We start from the raw sequence: 6000 nt of genomic DNA on the forward strand, positions 1-6000 counted from the left end.
ACACCACACCATTCCTATGCTCGGTGATCCGATGGATTACTAGACAATTTGAGAGCAAAAATCGATTTATTCGGTGAATCTGACGGCTGTGCTTCCGAAACCCGTTTGAGGAAATGGAAGCTTGTCTTGTTCCATCAAATGATACGAGAGTGAATTTCAACCGTTTTGGAGTTGCTACGGAATTTTCGGACCTTTGTCACTGCAGGTATGAACATATCACTCTGGGTAGAAAATTTTAAGCGAATACACCGGTCGGGACGAGCATTTCCAGTGGAACCCAGAGAAGAGCGGAACGTAAATGTTTTCTATAATACAGGATGTGAACGTTCTTAAACTTGTCAAAATTGGCTTGTGGTTTAGAGTTCAACGAAAGTAATAACACCAAGAGTAGCAGTTGTCAGATGACGGACATGAGGATAGGACAATCCAGGGCTTCATCATCGCTTCATATGGTAACAGAACACCCCCTAAAATATTTAGTTGAAGTGCAGGGGTGTAGGCAGATCAAGTGTTTTCACGAGAAGGTCGGGAATAGAATTATACGAAGTACTTTGTACGCACTTTCTAATCAGAGAAATGAGGCCGTCCGTGACCCTACAACACCATGCCACCGCCCTGTTGTGCATCCATAAAAGTCTTTTTGAGGTACCCGACCTCAAAAAACTGCAGACTGTTTTTGTTTTTCAATGGCCTTTGCTGGACGACAGGTCCACGTGGTCCTTAACCAAAGGAAATAGACAAGAAAGTGTCCCTCAATATATCGGTCACTGTGTCAAGTAGACTATGCACATGTCGCGACTGCAAAAATTATTCACCTTTCCCAATTCGATTATTTAAGTATTTACGTCTTGGTCTACGACAGTGACAATAGCGATACTAACTACACAAGTCAGCTGACCGGACCTAATTGATCTTAGGGCTAATGATGCGCACCATTGATAGAATGAATTTCAAGTTGGCCAGATGTGGAGTAATCACATCAAACTACGGAGGTGACGTTGATCCCAAGATGGATGATTATGATTTGGATTTTACAGTGGTGGCAAAGGAGGACTTAACTGGCTCTCCGAAGAACCCTTCGTCGCACTATTATTCAGCCAGATTTGTTTTGCAAAGGCCACTCTGTGTTTGAGCTGGAACACATCCAGGATATTGGAGTACTTCTCATGATATACCACATACTGCCAAAAATCTTCCAACAGCCCACTCCTGGTTTTGTCCTTTTGTGAACACATCAAAAGAGCGCACTCTTAAAGTTTCCATCCTATTCACTACTACAGTGAGTTCAGGTTTACATTCCCTTGCAATTAATTGAAGTAAGGTAATATTCAACTACGTATTCAACTACGATAAACTTCAGTCGACATTGCTGTACAAAGAGTGCCTTCTGTTTCATTTGAATACCCGGCGACGAGTCCCGTATGATGAGCTTAGGGAAAAGTAAAACCGCGTCGGACTATAGAACACTTTGTCGACATTATGGGCGGGCTGTGCAAGAAAACAAAGGCTGGAAAAGGGACAGTAAAAACAAATAGTTTCACATATGCCCAAGAAGTCAGCATTCAAGTAGAGCTCTTCAATAATGAGGTGTTTGTTTCTCGTTGTGCCCTGGGGCATGAGTAATAATGACTGTAACCTAAGCAAAAGATATCCTAGGAAATTGTATACCTACCATCCAAGGTTTGAAACGGTATGTTTGTTGCATCGAATTACTATTTCACAGACACAACTGCGTGGGAATTATCGACGGCCCACCAGATACTAGCTTACTCTGATAGGGAAACTCGACAAAATTAGTCACTATGGGAGTGAAAAAATTGATTTCTGCTCTGTTAAAACCCACAACTAAGTAGGCGCACATGTTTTCCTGCGAAATTGAAAAATAAATCGTTCAGCTGTAGCATCCTTCCGGTGCCTAACTCCAATGCTAGGGGGCTGGGATACTGCCAGGTTTCCCAAGCCTAGACAGGGGAAGTCGAGAGGCACAGGTCGGGTTCGAATCACGGACCTTCAGGTCAGTGAGTTCGCGCTCTAACCACTTGGGCTATCTCGCCCACACTACCTTAAGTAATAATCTTTTTCTACGAAAGATTATCACTTAAGGTAGTCTTGTTGTTTCATCCCTGTTGTCTCTGAGATATCAAAAAAATGATCAGGCTTTAATAAATAATATGTTCAGCTAAGAAGATTTAAATTCTTTAGACATAATCCGTCCTTAGCGGAGGCCATTAGCTGATCGTAAAACTGTTTGTAGTTGTTCACGGTAACAGTAAATTCGCTAAGTACACTGCGCCTTTATTTTGTAGTTCACTAAGGTACCCAGAGCTTTTTAGCTATGGGGCAAACCCACCATTTACAAAATTTTGAAAGAAATCATTCTCTGTATAAAGTCCTTAAATATATGCTTTTAGCTCCATCAACAAGACAAAACAAACAAAGAACATATAAGTACGCTGTTAGACCAGTACCAGATCTTCAGTCTTCAAGTTTTTTCCATACACCAGACTGCTGGAGCTAGCTAATGTGGGTAAATGCGGACCAACATATAACTAGCAGTAAAACTGCCGTAATCAACCGGGGTTAACCGAACGACAACGAGGAAATACGGAGATCGATCATGTGGTTCAAGTATGTGATACTATCGACGCTCCTCAGCAATAAAAATGCGATGAAAAATCGGGCAGGATTTGATGGGGTGTGAACTCTCTCTCCCTTACGTAACCAATTTTTCGAGATGAAACCAAACCGAGTGGACTGAAAGAAGGTATATATTGGTAAAAGGAACAAATCTTAAGCAAATGTACGTTGCTTTGACAACTTAGTGCTTGAATGACTGAAATCTGTTGCGAAGTTTCTCGTCGAGCTCAGGGAGAGCTAGGTTTTCAAACATTTTTTAATTACCACCTTTCGGATGTTTGTCAGGAGTGCTATATGTATTTTGTTCAGGAGTTACTGTAAATAAAATTGTACGAAATTTTATCAAGCGAGGGAGCTTAGTTTCACAAACACACACAAGTTCACACTCAACAGGGATAAAAATGGAATGCGATTCAGATTGCCCGCCTCGATGCGTTATTTTTTAATTTATCGAGGAAATGCCGCAAAATGTGCAAAACCCCCCTCAAGTGGAATACTGACTACAAAAGGTCTTAGACTAGGTGAGTTAATTAACAATCCAATGGTGAGAAACCGTCCGTTCAAATAATTAAACGGATTTCATCTGGGCTCAGCTTTCGCAAAATTGCGTGGGTTAAAAGCGGCATGATCTGGGCCAAAAGTTTTATCAGAATGACTGTAGGACTGGTGTTTCTCAGAATGGAACAAAATGTGACTCTACAAATAAATCAGAGCTCTAGGTGAAAACTTAACCCTTGTCATTTTCTTCTTCGGTTAAACGCGAAGCTTTGAATATTACGGAATAAAACTGTGATTTCAATAGTATTCTTTAGAATACCAATCATTAAGGAACGGTTCTACCTTTTTGATGGAGGGATGTCCATTCTTTATCAATTTAGAATGATAAATGATAAATGGATGCAGCGATCAGGCTTGAAAAAATCCGGAACAATCGGTTGGCCTTCATTGGTAAGCCAACTGATACTTTAAAAGGCTCAAGTACGTGGGTCGGAAATGAGGATTTTTCAGCTACCCAGCAGCTCAGTTTTAAAAGGCTATGTATCACTAGATCGCTTTTACGTTTGCACACCAAAACAGGAAAACTTTCCTTATTTGGCACTGATAAACGTGAACTTGGAACGATTCTTGTATGAATCCACAGATATCAGGGTGCGTAGAGGCCTTTTCCTTGTGTAAGATTAGGCCATCGTTTCGAACATTCTCAGTGATGTACGCAAAGAACAAGTTTATCTTCACTTAAAGACATATGGGTGGTACAAAGAAACGTAAATAGCTTTGTACGAAGTCACTGAATATAATTACATTTGTGTGCCGCACAGGGAACCAATTAGTGTTTCTTCTTTACCTAAAGGAATGAGATTTTGGAACACAAGTCCACATGATATAAATGAGAGAACAAGGACTTATGAACGAGACGTGGGATAACACCTTCTTGGTTAGCTGGCGAATGCTTCAACTGCTGTGACATTACCTACGGTGGTCCAAGTCCCCCCCATATGCTCGGAATCCATACTGCCTTGGAAATTTGATCCTCAACCGATAATCAATAGATTTAGTCGCGCATACTACTGAGCCTTTTGTGGATCTTTCAAAACTGGTCAAACGTTGATATCGCATGGGTACCAGGGGTCGACTGAGTGTAGTGAACTAACGCATAAGAAATGAGAAGTTAGCGAAATGCGCTCAGTTGCAAACAAATTTGGTTCTGCGAGAGGCTCATCTGGAACCCATTTGAATCTCTCGTTTGTGATGTTTCTGGGCAACTGAATGTGCTGCACCATGCCGCCTGATGTCTCAGTTGTTACGATATTCGAGGTATCACCTGGAAACATCACAAACGAGAGATTCAACTGGGCTTCAGGTGACTCTCTCGCAAAACCAGATTTGTTTCCAAGTGAGTGTATTTTGCTACTTTCGTGCAATTAAGTTTCAATTAGAACATAAGGTTGACGTAAACTCGGAGAAAGCACCTGCCTGATGAGCCCCAAGAAGGGTAAAACCGGTCGTGGAATGTCGAAGAATTTTGAGCGCCTCTATGAGTAGTGCATTAGGTATAGGAATGAGTTGTGTAACCTTAATCACGAGTCAACTACACATAGTTTGTGACTATTAACAGAGACTTGCTTGGGTCTAAGAGATTATCAACACCGTTTCGCGCCCAGCGGTTGGTGGAATCCGCAGACCGACTAGGGACGCTCCTAAATAAACAGAGTCTTCTCCACAGTTTTCAGTTGGTGGATCGATTCTTATCCAGTTTCACTACCATTGCTTTGACCACCAAAATGCCACTTGTGTCGAGTCAGTTTGATACAACAGAATATTTTCCGATGTTACTAACAACTTTTGCTGAGATATGGCATAGTTGTGTAAAAAGCTTCAAGGACTTTTTTCCACCTAACATGCCAACCACGACTTACTGCTCTTAGCATCCTTAATCCCGAACACATCCACGGAAGTAGGTTGTGCGCATTGAGGCTGATTGTCGACTTATTCGCACTTCTTGATAATTGCCTGGCCAATTGCCTGATGTTTCCTCGTCAGCGGAGGAAACATCCACGTTGCATGCGGCCAACACAGAACGGGCACTGTCTCTTAGCCTTCAAAAGCCTTCCGCGCAAACATCAAACACAGGAACAGCATGTCTAGATCTACTGAAATCTACTAATCTACTAATCTAAATCTACTGCAATTTGAAACGTGTCCAACAGTTGCATTTCACCAGGAATTTGTATATCTTATGCTTATCGCTCCTCTGTCTAAGCTGCACGATATTCCACTTATTTCGACACTAAACTAATATCACATGGAGTGGAAGGAGATGTTCAAAATACCACTGTATTGGTTTTGCAAGGTGTTTAAGACACTTGCTTTTTTCCCGAGTAGCCTTGATGAGTAGTTGCCGTATTCATTTACTTCGGCAATAATTCTGCATCTGAATAAGTCAAACGTGGTCCGTTAAAAATAGTTGTAGCCTAATAAAATGCAATCCAATCAAACCTTCGTGATTCAGACCTTTAGATTCAACATATAAAAAATATATATATCGGTCAAACTTAAACACACTTGGCTCTTCAGATGTGGGAGTTCAGACGCGTTCATTGCGCTCCAGCATGCGATGGTGGAGTAGTGGTGACACGCTCGCCTTGCACGTCAGGTGACTACAGTTCAAACCCATACACGACCAAAGATATGCACTGTTGATGACCTCTAATAAGAGCGGAACGCGTGTCCAATGCCTTCCCGCTTTGATGAGGGCATTTCAGGATAGTCTCCTTAGGACATGTAGAGGACTGTTCAAATGAGAGTGATTTGAAAATGAATATGTAAGATAATCACCCGTAACAGAAATGAAATCCGGAACCA

Source organism: Opisthorchis viverrini, assembly GCF_000715545.1.
Source record: "Opisthorchis viverrini unplaced genomic scaffold opera_v5_40, whole genome shotgun sequence".
NCBI lineage: Eukaryota > Metazoa > Platyhelminthes > Trematoda > Opisthorchiida > Opisthorchiidae > Opisthorchis > Opisthorchis viverrini.